The 18,829-nt window shown below is 35.4% G+C and overlaps 1 long non-coding RNA gene across 1 annotated transcript; it reads left to right on the top strand.

Annotated features, from left to right (window-relative positions):
• Positions 1–17,794: 17,794 nt before the first annotated feature.
• LOC142518458 (uncharacterized) lies at positions 17,795–18,603 on the top strand. The gene is made up of 3 exons (XR_012813554.1): positions 17,795–18,001; positions 18,097–18,340; positions 18,406–18,603. It is a non-coding gene; the product is annotated as an uncharacterized LOC142518458 (long non-coding RNA).
• The last annotated feature ends 226 nt before the right edge of the window (positions 18,604–18,829 follow it).

The raw sequence follows: 18,829 nt of genomic DNA on the forward strand, positions 1-18,829 counted from the left end.
AACAAGCGTAAAATCATCATATTTTCGAAAATAAACGTTCTACGTAAAAATATTCTAACAACTATTTTTTTCATGCATAAAAAATTAAATCATGTATATTTCATTTTTATAATGTTAAAATAATATATAAATCGTTCCTTTGCGTTTATAAAGCTCGAATAGACGATCGATGGCGAGGGTGCGAAGTTGGACGACCGAACGATGAAGAATCCTAGCCTTTTCTCCCTTCTCATTTTTTCAAAAATATGATGTGTGTGTGTGTGGGTGTGTGTGTGGGTGCTATATATGGCTGATTATGCGGTGAAAGAAGGCTAGGTTTACTTATTTATAGTTTTAATCCACATGGTAATGGGCTTGAGTTTTGGCTTGCAAGCTTAAGGGCAATTGAGCCTACTTTAAATAATTAAATTGGGCCCAATAACACTTATTTAATTAAATAATAAAAGTTTATAAAATTAGTTTTCCAAAAATAGTATTTTTGATCTTTTAAAACTCTTTGTTTGCCCAAAACCGGCTTCCTGGGAAAAATCGAGCTCGAATCGTAAAACAATTCGAACTCTAACATTTTTAGGAAAATTAAATCATTTTTAATCATATTAAGAAGCCTTGAAATTATTTAACTAAAAATAATTATTATAGTCGTGATGTCCCCGGTCTCCTTTCCCCTACCTATTATTTAATATTCGGGTGAAATCCTTCAATTTGATATAATCAGGTCATATAATCATTTAATCATGCAATCATTCTTTTAATCATTTAATAAATAGCATGCAAGCATTTAAAAGCAATTAAAAAAATTTTGCATTCATGTGGTCTACGTAGGTTGGTTTTTTGGACGTTAGAAGTACATATCAACTGAACAACAAATAGCTGACATCTTCACCAAGCCATTAACCGATACTAAGTTTTCTTATTTTCATAATATTCTTGATTTAATTGATTTGTCTTAATCTTAGTTGCATTATTTTATGTCAGCTAGAGTTGTCAGTGAGTGGTTATTCAGTTGATACTAATTTTTATTCAGATATTATCAATTATATTGTAGAGAATATAGAAGTGAACTTAATAATTAGCAATGAATAGAAATAAAAACTTTATTGATAATACCTAGCTGCTATTACACGGTTTAGTTCTATCCCTACTGCATTTATCCAATCAGATAACCATAGGGACATCTCTTTGGAAATTTTCTTAAAATCTTCTGTGAAAAAAAATTTCTCCAGAATCATATACTCCTTGTTGAGCGTCAGGTATAGAGACCTTCATCAGTTACAAGGTCTGAAGTATGAATAATGGAGAGACGCCGCTTAGACTTGATTTTATTTGCCTTCTGTTCATGAGTGACAACTAATTTATCTCTTTGAATAGTTTTCAGATCATGAATCTTCCTCCAGGATGGACATTACTTTATCATAGACAAAGTCTTCGATATCTCTCTTCCAAGTTTCCATAAATGAAAGCCTTTCTGCAGGATTGGGCTTGTTGGAACTGTTTGCTTTGTCCATCTGCGCTTGATTAATATTATCTGTTAAAATATTTTATATCTGACAAGTTTGATCTTATTTATAAACAGGCTCTAACTAAATAAGCAAAAAGAAGATTAAGAGACATCAGTCAAATGGATGCAATTAGTTCATCAAGGATGATATTCTCTTAGTATTTTTACTTATATGCATTTATTTAGGGGGAATGTCGATTTTAATTTGGTTAACTGAAAAGACAATTGTTAGTTTGTTTTCAACTGAACTGATTCAGTTCTCAACTTATCACTCAGTTATTGACTTAACTGATATTGTCATATAGGTTAACTGAATATCTATAAAAATTCAACAATAACTGACATGAATGTTAAAATTACGCATTTAATTGTGTTATTCAATGAATAGTGATTGGTAACATGGCCCCATGTAGTCCAACCGACTCTTATTCACAATTACACACCATGTACACACGTTTTATTCAAATCAATCTTGGACTGACACGTGTCCAAAAATTTTAACAGTCACCAAAATAAGTAATTGTTCCCGCTCCATTTCAGTTTTTTTTACGAGCATTTCTAACTCTCAGAGCAAATCAAACTCACAGAGCTTTTCTTCCTCGCAGATATCCAAACTTTCAGTAATGGCAAGCCAAATTCCTGCATACATCCTTAATGCAATGGCTATTGATTTCGACTCAGTCCTCTGTTCGAAGTGTCTTTCTCAAGCTTGAAGCAGTTGGACTGAAGAAATTTCTGGGTTATCAACTGAAGAAATTTATCCTAAGGAGATTCAGGATCTTTATGCTAATAGCTTCATTCCTGCTGATGCTAAAATCACAACAACTGTCAACAACAAGTTGCTGATCATTGAAGAAAACTCCTTCAGTAATCTCTTCCAACTGCCTATTGATGTCTTAGTTCACTTTTCTGAAGTGAAGACTTCCGATATTGAGGAGATGCAGACGCTAATATCTGCTGATGGAAGAAAAATCAAGGTTTCCGATCCAAAGAAAGAACTAAAACCAGAGATTCATTTACTGGCTGATATTTTGGCCAAGGGTGTACTTGCCAAGGCGGGCTCGTTTGCTGCCTTCACCCTTGAAAAATTTCAAATGATGACTGCTAGCATGGCTGGACGGAGATTGAACTGGTCAGCTATCATTTTCACCATATTCAAGAACATGCTTCAGTCGTCCAAACAATCCAAAATTTTTGCTGTGCCACTCAGCTACATCCTGAAAAACAAATGTTTGGTGGATGACTCTGCTGAAAATTCATCCGAATTCAATGTCTTCACTGCCAAAATTGTTCAGCAACCGAAGACTAAGCTGGACATGTCTCCTGAGCAGTTTGTTAAAGTCAAGAAGGAGATTGGGATGCAGGCAGCTCCCAAATCAGTCAAGAAGACCAAGGACTTGGCTCAGAAAAAGGCAATCAAGAGAAAATTGATTGTCAGTGAAACTGAATCCGAGAAAACTCCATCTCTGAAAATCTTGAATAGGACAAGGTCCCAAAAGACCAGACAACTAGTGTTGTGGAAGCAGTCCCAGTCGAGAGATTAAAGCCAACTGGAGCTGAACAACTTATCAGTGCTATACCAATCAGGGAGTTCCATTTGCATCTCCAATTGAACATCAGCAACCTCCTCCAACTGCTCCCTCAAAGAAGACTATCGCCGAATCTGGTGATAAACTGAAACAATTTTGAGTGAGAGCACCATTCATCACTATCATCGGTCCAACTACACTGCTTTTTGCCTGACCAAAGGGAGTGGTGATACGTGAAAAAGTGGATTCAACAATGTCAGGGCTGAGCATTTCTCATACCCTCACTGACCCAAAAGGTAAGGGAAAGTTGATTGAAGAGCTCAGAAAAACCAACCCGATTCAAACTCATATTGATTTGATATGAGAAGAAATAAATGAGTTTTCTGTATCAAAGTTGAAAGTATATAATGAATGGGTCAGATTTAGTAATGAAGTGTTTGTCAGGCGATTGCAGAAAGCATCGGTTTTGAACAAGTTCATCGCCTTGGAAATAACAATCCTAAAGATAGTTAAAGCTCCCATGATTGCTCAAGCTCTGGAGATGATGAATTATTTCTTTGATCTGATGAGTGTCAAGAATCTAGCTGAAGTCACAGCTCAGCTACACATGAACTATGATCCTACCAGTTCAACTGATTACAATGACAGAGCAGTTTTTCAACAGCTGGACTCGGATCTCTTATCATTGCAGATGAAGATCAAAGATTGAGAAATGGATCAACAGTTTTATATTCCAGAAAATTCCCAAAGTTCACCCTTAGCGGATGTGGGGACCCGGACGCTAATCTTCTTCTTAATCATCTTTGGGATTTAATTATCAATTAAGATAAACAGGGTCTAAAAATTTTTCTTTTTAAAATAAAGTGCGGAAGGTAATGGCATCTACATAATATACATATCTGTATAAAACTACATTTCAATATAAAGGTACAATAATGTACAACAGTCTTTTCAATTAATCTAAGGTTCAACTACTAAAGTTCAAGTAATAAAACCAAATCTATCCAAGTCCGGAATCACCACGCTAAACTCGTCTTCTCTCATCATCTTCTCGACCCCGATCTTGTCCCACCTGTTGTCATGCACACATACAAAACAAGACAACAGCCGGATACTCTGGTGAGAATAAATCCCAGTATAAAACATGGTAAGCATGCATATAAACAATCTAAATTATAAACATGCTATCATGGACATATTTAAAAGTAATAGATTTCATAATCTATAAAATCAAATCAAAATAAGCATGCAACTCAATTCAGATAAACATGCAGTTTAATCAAATCATAAACATATACTATCATGACTGAAAGCAATAAAGATGGGTTTCATAGTCTATGAAACCACATCCATAAACGCATGCAGTTCTAGTCAAATCATGTCTAGACTCGACTCAACTATAACTCTAGGGATCCCGATATGAATAAGACGATCTATCACCTACCCTCCCAATCGGGGTGAAGGTACGTCTTATTCCTAGACTTCGGCCTGATCTATATCCACATCTACAATAGGAGACTGATCTTCCCCTACGCTGTGATATAGCCGAACATCTAGAAGTTTGACTGATCTGTCAAGACTCCCTATCTTAAATGCAATAAATAACAATCTGTAATTAAAGCATAGCATATCAACACATAAACAAAACATATTCATATCAGAATATAACAATAATCTAGTATGTGATTTTGTTGGGAAACTCAAATAGGATCTTATTTGAGTCGTGTCTTCCCGAATATCACATGAATTATACCTTTGTCGTCCCGGTCTGACGAAGACGATGACCTGTATTCAAATCTGTCCATATCAAATCTGAAATGACAATATCGAATACACTGTATCAGTGAATAACTCAATACACAATCTGTTCTGATTAATACTCAACTCAATACACAATCTGGTCAATATCAATGTAATCTCAATCACTATCATATCTGATCAATCTAAATCAATACTGAATCTGATCCATCTAAATCCAATAATTCAAAGTAAGACTTGGTTTGCTCAAAACTCAATCTATATCAATTCCGGCGGCATAACGGCGCAAATTCGATATACCCGGCAACTCAAACATCATTAATCTGATACCAACGACTAAAAACCTCACAATATCAACCACAACATAATAAAATCTGCACCTACTAGGTTCGAACAACATGCTGGATTTTTCAAACCAATTCATATGATGTCCGTTCTTCGATCCGATTACGGTTCTATAATCTCTATATACTCAAGAACACATATCAACAATTAAATCACAAATCCTCCAACATCTAAATTTTGAAACATTCTGGAAATGGATGAAAATTACCTCCCCTTGAAGCTCTTAAGGTAAGGATCAAGAATCTATACTTGGATTAATAAGTTGATGGTTGGATGTTGAAATATGAATTTTTGAAGATCAAAATCCTTGAAGGAACCCATGGAAACTCACGTTTTCACCCTTCCAAGCTAGGCATCCATGAAAAAAATGAAAATTGGAAGGGAATGCCACGTTCAAGAGGTGACCAAGACAAGTGTCCCACTTAAATTTTCATATTTGCACTTTAGTCCCTCAACTTTTCACTAATTGCAAATTGGCCCCCGCTCAATCTTTTTAATTCAATTCAATCCTAAATAATTCCATTTCAATCCTAAATAATTGCAAACATCTTGGAATATAATTCAACACTCCAAAAGTTTCCAATTACATACTCTCGGATTAAAATAATATCATCTTTATTATCTCGGGCCTTACAGCGGAGCAGGCTGAACCTTCGACAAATCAGTCAGAGTCATCCAAGGAAGCAGTTGCTGAACAAACTAAGCAAGTAACTGTATCTTTTTCCAAGGATGCTCAACCGTCATCTTCTGCTCCTAAATCTCCTCCAGCAGGTCTTCCACTATACACTGATGCTGATTTGTCACTGACAAATGTCGATGAAGTAATACAATCAGTTGCCACTAACATCCAGCTGAACGTTTTAACTGATGAACTAGTTGAAGACCAGAACATAACTACTGATAAAACAACTGAAGAGGCTAATTTTCACTCTGAAAAAACTGAAGAAGTGCAAGTGCAAACTAAAAGGCCAACTGCTACTCAACCTTCCACCTCTTCTGAAGACACGCATCAGAAATCGGTTGAAGATACTATTCGAGCATTAGTTCAAACTGAAACTGAATCAACAAAATTGGCCTTGGTTATTTTCGATGACGAATAAAAGGATAAAGAACATGATCCATCTGAATCTTTGTCTCCTGAAATATCAGTGGCCGCTGAAATTATGCTCGAATGAATTCAGTCCGGTTGCACACTCTCGTCTCAACCATTTCAGATATGAAGTCAACCGAATTTCTGCACACATTGAAGATTGATTCTACAAAGGATAGTACTTTGAAGAGCCTTAACCAGGTCACCACAGAAATTAATAATTTATTCATCCTAGTAGATCAATTAAAGAAAGACAGAGTGACAGTTCCAGTCCTTTTCCAGACTCAGGACATGCTGATCAATCGAATGGATTTTATACAAACAAGCATGACAAAAAGAATGGATTTGATGCAGGAACAATTGCTGAATGCTGTATCCCAAGTCACTTCAAAGGTTCGTATCTTATCCAATAAAGTTGATGGTGTTGACAAAAAGGGGGAAGAAGAACAAGAGCAACAGTAATCTAAAAAGAGACCTAGTCAACCGACTGATCAAGGACCAGCTGATAAAAGAACCAAGAAATGAAGAATAGTTTAGATCAGTTAAAACACAGTCTCTATATTCAATTATTAGTTTTGGCAGATTTTCAGTCGTTAGAAGATTCTTTTATTATGAGATTCTATTATTCTTTCATTTCTTGTACGAATCTGTACAGTGAAATATTTGTCAATAAAAGATTATTTTATCTACAAAAGTTCGGTTTTATCAGTTCATAAATTCTAAGTTCTGTCAAACACCAAAAGGGGTAAATTGTTGGAATCATAATTTCGGAGTTTGACAAGTTGAGCGTGAAAAGATTGAAGACTTGATCAAGACAATCGAAGACAAGTGAACTGAAGATTTGTAATTGATAGTTGCCCGAACTGGAGATTAATGCGCAATTTATTATAGGCAACTAAAGGGTTCAAAGCTAACTGAAGCTTTGAAGTCAACTGGACGATCAGTTAAGACTGATCCAGTTACACATCAATAAGTTATTACTGTCGGCTATAAAGAGTTAACTGATAAATTAGTTTGACAAGTCATCAGTTAAGGAACGTAGCTATCAAGCGACAATTTGTACATGAGTTTACTGCAACTTATAGTGGGAACACTGCATTTCAAAAAAGCTACAATATACGATTGTCAGAAGAATGTTGACATGTCTAATGGATATAAAGATTCAAACGCATTCAATGTTACTGTTGAAAGGAAATCCTATAAATAGCCGAGAAGATCAGCTGAGAAAGAGTTACGAAGTTACCTATTTAGAAGCGTGCACATTGATTCTACACAATAAACTATTATCAGTTACAAGAAGCGAGACAAACTATTATCAGTTACAAGAAGCTCTCGCAGATTAGATTTATTCATAGTTTTCAATATATATTTTGAGCTTAAGCGCAAACACTTATTGTTGTAATATCCGATCTTTTAGAGATCAGTTGTGCTGAAAAATTACATCAGTTGAGTACTGATAAAATTGTATTAAAACTAAGAGTTTCTGTTTTGGCAATGTTAAGTCCAAATTGAAGTGGGCTTGTACAAAGTGTTGTGTAGGTCAAACTCTTTTAGTAAATATCATATCTTTGAGATAGAAGGGGAGACGTATGATTGTTTGAAGTCTCCGAAAATCCACAAATCTTGCGTCCTTTAATCTCAGTTTTATTCTATCTGTCATTCATTTTATTTCCGCACTTTCATTAGTTAACTGATTGAAATTGACAACAAGATTTCCTTATTTAGTTTATCATTAAACTGATTCATTCTTCGAAAAATTGTGAAAATTGTCAAGTGTTTATTCAATCCCCCTTCTAAACACTTTATCACACCCAACCGATCCTAAAAATATCTTTATTCTTCTCAAGCTCTTGGGTGAATGCAAAGAACTTAGAAGGAATATGCTTAGTTCTGTCGTTTTTTATGTATCCTTCTTTCATTTGAGCAACATATGCAACATTATCTTCATATAGTGTCACATGCTTCTTGTCGAATGATAATCCACATGAGATTTGGATATGTTCGGTCATTGATTTTAGCCACACACATTCACGGCTTGCTTCATGTAAAGCAATGATCTCGGCGTGATTTAATCAAATTGTTACGAGTGTTTGTTTCTGTGAACGCCAAGAAATTGCAGTGCCACCATGAGTAAATACATATACAGTTTGGGAACGTGCCTTGCGTGAGTTAGATAAGTACCCAACCAATTATACTAAAAACGTCCACTAATTTTGAACATTAACTTTAAAATCCTACTCTATTTTTTTCTTTAATATTCGAAACTAGCAAGTTTAAAATACTCAACATTTTCAAAACCCAAAAATTAATTTAACATTTAAAATCTCAAGTGCATAAAATCTATAAATCGTCAATTAACAAAAATTTTACGTCAATTATTAACATGATCAACGCTAATTTCAAAATAAATCATAAAATTTTCTATTTAAATCATTAAAAAAATCGTTAAAACTTTGACTATCAAGCTAATGCGGAAAATAGTGTCCCTCGGGAGTGTACTGTCGGACTTGATCTATTCAAGCGTCAGCGCCTCCCTCAATCTCTTACTCACCTGCAACATTCAAACCTAGTGAGTCTAATGACTCAGCACGTTCTAAACATGAGTAGCAAATAATACATATACAAGCACATGCATTAAAAATAAAATCATATTTTTATTCAAAATAAACTAGCACAAATTTGTAAGCATCATAGATCATCAAATCATAAAGCTTTCTATCATTTACTATTTTGGTTAAAGTTTGATCCTTGAAAGTGACTAGCTGTATCAATTTGTCGACTGATCAGTCTTAGCTCACCATTGCGCATGGAGACGAGCACTAGGCACCGACGTAAATGGAAATACGATCGTTGGGCTCCCTCTGGGGCCTTCTCCCGTAAACGGGCTCCCTCTAGGGCCTTCTCCCTCACGATATTCACAATAATCATATATCATATTCTTTTTGTCACAGTCAATTCATATCATTCAAAATATTTTTCTTTTCTTTTAAATCATAAAATATCGCATACTTTCCAAATTCGTAAAATAGCATTTTAACAGTAAAAATTGCACAGCTTTATCATAAATTATAAAATCTCATATTTTCATCATAAACGTTTAAAAATATCATTTAGTATGCGTTATGATTCTTCAGATACTGCCAAGCCTTTCGTACTACCCAGGACGTAAAATGACCCAGGGCTCTAAAATTCCTGATTTTACTTTTTCCACTTTCATTGACTCGAGACTATCCCAAATACTTAATAAAGCTTAAATTTGACTTCTAATATTTTATTTGACGTAAAATCGGGCTTTTTGATTTAATTCCTAAACCGTGAAGCGTTTAAATCCCAAAATAATTCAAAACTCAATTGTAACATCTCAAAAAAAATTTGAAGGTCCACATAATCCACATGCATGCAAGTTATCAAATTTTTTATGTGTTTTATTAAATTTTTTTAATGCATTAAATTCCTGTTTACTGCATGAATATGTGTTTTAATTCATGGTTTTTTTAAGTTCATGCATAAGGGCTTTTAGTAGTATTCTTGCTCGAACGAAGAACAAAAAATGGGGATAACTTAAGGAAAATTTTTTTATTAAATAATTAGTTTTAGTTATTTAATATATGGTGTATTTAAGTATGATTTTTGGAAATGGGCCTTGGTTGAGTATTTTTACTCACCGAGTTATATTTTTAACCGGTACAAAAATTTTAACGATTCGAATGAATTTTTGAGGGTGCAGGCAATAATTTCACAAAATTACCTAAACGAAATATTTTTCGGGAGTGTGTTTGGGCTTCATGGGTTTATTTTAGTGCTTAGTTGGCCCAAAATCGTTTTAAATTCATTTAATTTTTAATTAGGTCCCATTTATGCATGAATTTTCTATTCAACCCTACACCTTCAAATCCTAATCCTAAACCTAAATTCGGCCGCCCCTCTCCTTTGTTGCAGCATCCTTTTCGAAATTTTTCTTCAGTAGCAAGTCTCGAATTCCTTCATAGATTTCAAATAAAAACTCATCCCCGCCTCTCCGGTGCGCGTTCTACGTAGAATCTTCAAATTTTTGAGCACATAAATGCTAAGGCATGCCTTGTACCTCCTTTTCTCATCATTCAGGCTATATACATGCGGTTGTGGGTGTGTTTGCATGAGAATTATTTGAATAGACATGTAGTAACATTTTGATAAGGGTTTTGACATGTACATGCTTATATCTTTTGCATAATTGGATAGGGTGCAAGATTTTTAGATGGCCGATCGAGTTCCTTGAGTATATGGTTCAGTTGAAGGGAGTGCGGCTGATGTGACTGAGCCGACGGTGCAAGGGCCAATCCAAAGCCTAGACCAGACCATGGTGGGTCGGAGACGTGGCCTAGGATGGCTCAAATGTCGCTGGACTTGGCCACGTAGTCGGTCGAGAGTGAAAGGGAAGGTTGGTCTTGGGTGGTGTCTTCCTGGGGGGCTCTCGAGTGTGTGCGCCATATGGCATGCATGGGGCTGAGAAATTGGTTTAGGTTGGTCTAGAATGGTGCAGAGGAGGGCTGGGGAGAGTCAGTTCAGGTCTGGTACTCGATGGTTAGGTCTAGGATCGATCAAACTTGGATATGGACACAATCTAGGGTTTCGTGGTTTGTGCGCTGGAAATTTCCAGAAACTTTCCAGCGTCGTTCGTAGGTCCCAAGGGGTCTGGAACAATTGTTTTAGGGGTTGGTCGAGTAGGTTCAAGTCATGGTTTAAGTTGGGAAAGATTTGGTTAAGTTTCGGGTTGATTCGGGTTAAAACCGGGATCCTGGTCAAAGTTTTAAAATGAATCGTTTAAGTTTTGAAACGGGCTCAAGTTTACGTCTAAGAAATGCTTATTATTATGTTTTTAGGTATTTTTAGGTGTTTGTAGGCTTCGGGTTGAAATTCTGAGGTTCAGGGGTAAACTGGTAAATTAGGGTTTCTAGGGGCAAAATGGTCATTTGCACTCGAGTCGAGATTTTAGTCCTGGTAGCGCCCTAAACACGATTTGCATTTTATAAATGTTTATATTATCCTTTATATGACTTTTTAGGAAATTAGGAAAAATACGTTGCAAACTTGATTTTAAGAAAATTACGTATATGCATAATTTTGATAAGTGAAGAATATGATGACATGTTTTGAAGAATGAGAGTTGGTTGTGACTAGTATGTATATGTATACGATGACATGTAAGTCCAAGACTCAGTGGATGGGTAACACTGTCGTTGATGTCCTCGCCGCCGAGTACCACGGTTATACGTAGATGGATCCATCGGATAGAGATGATACGAAAGTCACAACTAACGAAGTGAATTCAATCAAGAAAATGAACACGTATATTATGATATATTGAGACATGTTTTGACATGTTTTGCCTTATTATGTTTACATTACGCTTTTAAGATCATGAAATGTATGTTGATTGCAGTTTTTTTCACTGTTGCATGTTTTATTTATATGTATTCGTTATAACGTTACAGGTGTATTGAGTCTTTAAACTCACTAGGTGTGAATGATTCAGGTGAGCAGATTGATAAAGAGATTGGGGGTGCTGAAGACTGAGTAGGCAGAGTTGGAATTGTGCACGCTAACCCGATGACCGTATTTTTTGCACATCATGTTTATGAGATAGGAGGAGTGAATTGGACACTTTTATGCGCTTTTGTTTTTATGTTGATGGTTGTTAAGATTTTTGCATGTTTTGCTTTTGAATTATTTTGCTCGACAGTTTAGGATTTGACGATCGTCATATTTTGAACTGCAGTGTTTTTACTGATAGTTGAATACTTATATTTTTAAAGTATGAAATTTTCAGATTTTATCACATGCAAGCTTAAAGACGTATATTTTCGAAAAAGAGTTTTTTTTTTTAAAAAAATTCTAGTAGTATTTCAAGTAGGAGATATTTCATCAATATTTTCTTTCCAAACTTAAAACATAAACTTTTTATGCCTAAGCTAACCCGTGAGCCACGAACCAACCCCTGTGGAACCATGGTTCGAACCATCTCTTTTGACCCTAGCCAATTCGAACCCTAAGCTCTAATTCAAGCCAAGACTCCCTCTAACACTGAGCCACCCTCGAGCCACCTAGGACCAGACCCTCACCAATACCTCCTGGACCCCACCTGACTTGGCCTATCCTAGCGCACCAGCCCGTAGCCCATATCCAAGTAGTGCGCTCCCCTCTTTGATTTTCCCTTGGTCGCGGCCCTCACCGACCGAGCCACCATGGACCTTCGCAGCAGTAGACCTATCCTCGAACCTAAACCATCTTCCCTAGACCCTACTGGAACATCCTAGACCCTTAGACCCTCCGCGAGACTCTCCCCTACTGGACCTAGCTGCGCACATGCATGGGGAGAGTCCTAGGGTTTGTGGACTCTACGATCTCTTGCGGTAGCCAGGTACAGCCCTCCATGGACCCTCCCACAACTGCACCAGACCCTGATGAGCCAACCCCAACCATCCCTAGCCTTTACACGTAGCCACTCGCTCGAATTCCTCGATGGACGAGCCTTGTATCCCAAGGAAACCCTAGGTTCGTTTCTTCCTAGCCAAGCTCGACTCCAGCCCTAGTGTTGTCCCTTAACGACTCTTCCTAGCCCTTAAGCACATCCTATTGGCAGCGTGTCCTTGGAATTCATAATGTTTTTCAAAAAAGCGTAAAGTCATCAAATCTTTAAAAATATTCGTTCTATCGTTAAACGGTTCATGCATCAATATTTTTCCTGCAAAAATAATTAAAACAAGCATAATTCGATTTGAATGTTGCGTCAAAGAAGTTTAGAAGCATGCCTTTTCGTTTAAAACGCTCGAATACATGATCGTTGGCGTGAGTTGCGAAGGGAGATGAACGGGCGACGAAAACTCCTTGATTTTTCCTCTTGAATTTTTGACTTTTATGTGTGTGAAATTTTGGCTACTATGGAGGCTTAGAAGCACATGTTTTCTTTTTATAAATTTTAAAAATTTCATGTTAATGGGTTAAAGTTTTGGGCCTTTGTGTTTAGGAGCACTTGGGCCTACTAATCTAAGTTAAATTAGGCACAATAACACTTATTTAATTGAAAAATAAAATTTTACAAAAATTAGTTTTCAAAAATAATACCTTTTGTCCTTTAAAAGTCCCTCGTTTGCCCAAAGTCGACTTCCTGGATAAAATCAAGCTATTCCAAGTTTCATAGGGCCATTTGAGATTTTGAGATGATTGGAACACTAGCCTATAGAGTGGCACTGTAACCGATGCTTTCTGGAGTACGCAATTTGTTTCATATCTCGATGCTGCGAAAGCACATGTCGAACCCTTCACATGTACTAAATCATGAACCTCTACAATTGACTCCAAATATGACTTATGAAGAAAGACCTATACAAATCTTGGCTAGACAAGAAAGAAGACTCCGAAACAAAGTCATTCCAATGGTCAAGGTCAAGTGGCTAAATCACTCGGAGGAAGAAGCTACTTGAGAAATCGAGAGGGACATAAGGAGTCGCTACCTGGAGTTATTCGGTAAGTTCTAATTTCGAGGACGGAATTTTATTTAAGGGATGCAGGAATTGTAAGGTCCAAAAATAAAACGACGTAATCCAACTGCATGCGAATCTAGAGAAAATACAAAATGACTAAATAAATGATTTTAATTGCTTAGATTAATTATGTTTGATATGTTATATGGTTTTAAAGTATTTTTTCTACTCGAATGCATAAAACTATATTTTTAAAGGTTATTTTAGATGCGATCGAGGAACGGAGACCGAGCGCTGAAAAATGTTAAATATTTTTATTAAATAATTGTTTTTAATTTTTTTAATAAGGTTGATTGTAAGGCCTGAGATGTTATCAATTTTATGAGACCCCGAAAAGAAAATAATTGATTTAAATTTGATGGCAATTTCGTAATTATTGGGGGTCGAAGTACAAACAGTGAAAAGTTGAGGGACTAAAATGCAATTAATGGATTGAGTGGGACACTTCTCTCTTCATGCAACTTTACATATATATTTGCTTCATTCCTTCGACAATTACAGTGAGGAAACGCGAAAAGCTTCAGAGAAATTCCTCAAGATTCCTTAAATTCTAGAAAATTGATTTTGTACAATCCGTCTATCAGAATTTAAATCTGAACACAGAACCGTGCTCCTCTCGTCGAGAACTTCAAGAAGATGTAAGTTTTCTTCTTTTTCAGCATGATTTAAAATTATGATATTGAAAGAATTGGATATGATCCATATATGGTGTTCTTGAGATATTAGACATCGTATAATCGAAACCGGATTGAAGAACAGATACCGTATGAAATTGTTATGATTTTTCAGATATTGGATTGAGATTATTCAGATTTTTGAGATTATGGATTGTGTTGGCTATTGGTTATGGTTTGTAATTGATATCTGTTGTTGTCTGAGTTGACAGGGATATCAATATTGTGCCGTTATGCCGTTGATTTTGAATTAAATCCAGATTAATCAGATTCAGTATTGATTTGAGTAGTATTTGATATAGTACTTCTCAATTACATCATTTCAGATTGATAGACATTGACAGATTCAGATTCCAAACTTTGACTTCGACAGATTGACAGAACGAAATGTATAAGTCATTGTGGTACTGGGAGATCGACTCAAGTAGGATATACTTGAGTTTCCCTAAATCACATACTTCTTATTATTATGTTCATTGCTTTGACTTGATATGCTTGTTCTATGGATGTATAGAAAGCAGGTATTAGTCGAGTGATCTTGTGACAGAAGTGCCTGATAGTGGTGGGATCGCCACGGGCACATTGCACGATGTCACAAGATAGTGTATCGGAGATAGTGCCACAGTCTGTGACGGATAGGTCAAGACACTGGATGTTTGGTTATATGTACGTGGATAGAATCGGAGTTTCTTCTATTACTGTTGGTCGATATAGGAATGCCAACGTCTGGAAACCGGGATCCCTAGACTAGGATTGAGTCTAGTCTGAGTCATGGAGTCACGAGCATTGTCGACAGTTTTATATTGATTATGTTTCAGATTTTGATATATATTGTTATTATCTGTCCATGCTTTTATATTTATCATATGATTGCATGTTCGTTGATTTATACTGGGATTATATTCTCACCGGAGTTATCCGGCTGTTGTCGTGTTTGTATGTGTGCATGAAAACAGGTGGGACAGGTTCAGGGTCGAGGAGATGAAGATAGATCGTGATTAGAGTGGAAGACCACGGACTTGGCATTGCTATAGATAGGGTTCAGACACTTGATATCGAATTATTAAACCCTAGTCTGAATGATTGTATATATAGTACAGGACTTGTACTTTAATACTGATATGTATATTAGATTGAATCCGATTACATTCCGCGTTTTAAAAGAAAAAAAATTAGACCCTGTTTATTGTAATTGATTAATTAGTCCCAATGATGATTAAGAACATGATTAGCGTCCGGGTCCCCACAACAGGTGGTATCCGAGCGATAGATCCTTTAGACTGAGATATGAGCTAGATGAGCGGGGTAGAATAAGTTTTCTTTCCTTGCTTTTGATTGCTAGCTTGACTTACTGCTTTCTAATGCATGTTTATCTAATTTGATTTGAAAACATGTGTTATTGAGAATAAATCAGGGCCGATTCTGGATCAGCAGTAAGATGATCGGAGTAGCACTACAAAAAAACAATGTATTAAGACCGATCTTCCAGGAGCGTTTGCTTAACCGCTCCAAATAAGTGTAGCAGCAAGAGTGGTGGCACGGAACCGTTTGTAATGGGTTCGAATTGTAGGAGCGTTTGTGGAACCGCTTCGACAGAGCACTTGCAACAACGGTTCACCAAAACCGCTCGTATCGTAATGAAATATAGTTGCAGTTATCCAAAACCGCTCTTATCGTCGTGAAATATGAGAGCCGTTTTCAAACAGATTCATTTTTAATTCCACCGGCACCAAGATTGCAACACTAGATCGATTTTCATTGTTAAAAAATCCTAATATACCAACAGTATATCAATCATAATTATACATTTTTTGTACTTTAAAATATAAATTTGTATAATATAATTTCCTGGCCCTAAAAACACTCACAAATAATATTGTGTATTTACATAATTTAGATGAGAAAGTCATGAACCACGTGCGTTACCTTAAATTAGACTTTGAAACTTCACCACGTAACACTTGTCATGATTAGTCATCACAACAAGGGAGAAAATTAATCAATTTTCTAATTTAATTTAGAACGTCAAAATCGAATATACTTGATTTACAAATGCAAATAAAAGTAATATTAAATAATTAACTAAATTAAATCGTAATTGTACAGATAATTTTCAATTTGACATGAAGCTCCCGTCGAGTAATTGTAAGTCAGATTGAATACACTCATCGCGCAATTAGAAATTATAAACAATGTTTTAATTAAATCAAAATAATTTATTAATTAATATATGTAGGTTTTTAAGCACGGATTAAACTAATTTTGAAAAATTATTTTATTTTGAATTATTTTAAAATATTTTTTTATTTTTAAATTAATTAAAAAAACTCGATAAGATGACAATCACCTATTAGATATGATGAAACACAGAAAAATTGTACATTCAATAGATGAATGTCACCTCATCGATGCTCACATAAGTATGCACGGTGGGTGTGCAACATATCAAAACTGTATATACTATATTATATTATTATATTATATTATATAAAATTATTCCGGTCCGACCATCTGATTCAATCGGTCGGATCGGTTGAACCATTTTTGAAATATTGACGGTTCGATTACCGGTCTGGTTTTGAAAATATTGAGTAAAATCAGTTAATAAATCATTCTTTTAAAATATTGTCTAAATAAACAAAAAGTTTATGCAAAGTTTTAATCAATGTAAATTATTTTTAAATAATTTAGTTTAATGTATTGTTATAAAAGCATAATAAATCGTTTTTTTTTATTATTATTAAATGATTTTTTTAAACACTTATTATTATTAAATGATAGATAATTTTTTTCTTACAAAATATAAACCGACCATAATCTTGGAAATTAAAAATAAAAAAATTATAAACCGACTATAATCTTGGAAATTAAAATATTCTGTTGCACATAATGGATTCACATTGGATCCTAAATAATTTCCAAATTTTGCCACTCATTAAAATCCAATTGGCCTGCACAATTTTAATAACGAGATTTGGTTCAAAACAATTCTAATCACAAAATTTTACCAAAATCAACAATAAAATAGCATGTTTATCGGCAACGAAAGCTGGCTCCCTTTTTTTAAGTCCCCGCATTATTTTTCTAATCCTTTTCACAATTCCCGCTTTTAATTCCAGAACCCGCCTATCTAATGTAGTGATATATATCGCTTACTCTCCTTGTACAGATACTTTTCAGGGATCGGAAAACATTACGACTGGCTTTGGTTCTTGAAGGTAATTTATCGCTTAAATTATATATGTAATTTTTTTGAATCTTGTTATTTTGGTGACTATCCTAGACTACCATATCGTTTTGGACGTAATTAATTTTGTATTTAGTTGGAAGGTTGGTAATAATATTTTGAAAAATATCACACTTTTTGTCTATTTCTTGTAGGAATTGCTTCACTTTGAAAATGGTGAACAAAAGAATTCAAAAGTTGCTTCAAAATACTAGAGGAAGATCTAGAAGAGCAGAATCAAGTAATAGAGGACTAAATGGTGAAAATGAATCACAAGTTGTAACACCTCCGCACTCTCCATCGGAAACATCAAATACTGAATTGGAGTTGCAACACGATGTTGAGCATAGCGAGGAAGGTTGAAATTTTTTTTAAGAATAGCTAATTGAATTCGCAACAATGAAGTAACATTTTTTTTAATGAACTTATATTATATTTTAAATTCCTTTTTAGGTTCATCTCAAAGGAGCCAAAATACACGTGGTAGGACAGTGATGAGGAATGTTCATTCATTAGGTCCCAATGACTTATTGGTTGTAAATTTAATGAAAGGTGCCAACCTTATGGAGAAATTCAACCCACGCTTTCAAATTTTGTGGGAGCTATTGCTCGGAATGGAAACTTGTTGCCCCTTAGTTTTCTAGATTGGAGGAAAATTCCTAAGAATCGTTTGGATCTTGCATGGGGATCTGTAACTGTAAGTTGAGAAGCTTTTAGTTCCAAACTTGAATTTGAAATTAATATAATTTTTAATGTTTGTAGGCACGTTTTTGTATCCCTACTCGCCACAGAAATATTGTAATGCAAATCATGGGAGCTGCATGGAGGCGATGGAGGACCGAAGTCAAGGCAACGTCTTATGACCCAAATATTCCTTTCGATGAGCTTTTGCAAATTCGTCCTGTCCCTCATAAGCTGACACCCGAGGTTTGGGAAACTTTATGTGACTATTAGAAGAAGAATGAGGTAGTAATAATAAATTTATTGTTTTTATTTATAAATCCTGAGCAGTATAAGCGTAGCCATTGCCAAGGATATGACACTGCTTCGTATGTTACAGAAAAGTTCAAGGAAATGGAAGAAAAAATAAAGGATATGGAAGCCAGGGAGGCAGCGAGAGAAGCACAATGGGAGAAAGCAATAAAGGCAAAAGAAGCAGAGCGAGAAGCACGACTACAGGCAGAAA

Source organism: Primulina tabacum, chromosome 1 (assembly GCF_025594145.1).
Source record: "Primulina tabacum isolate GXHZ01 chromosome 1, ASM2559414v2, whole genome shotgun sequence".
Lineage (NCBI taxonomy): Eukaryota > Viridiplantae > Streptophyta > Magnoliopsida > Lamiales > Gesneriaceae > Primulina > Primulina tabacum.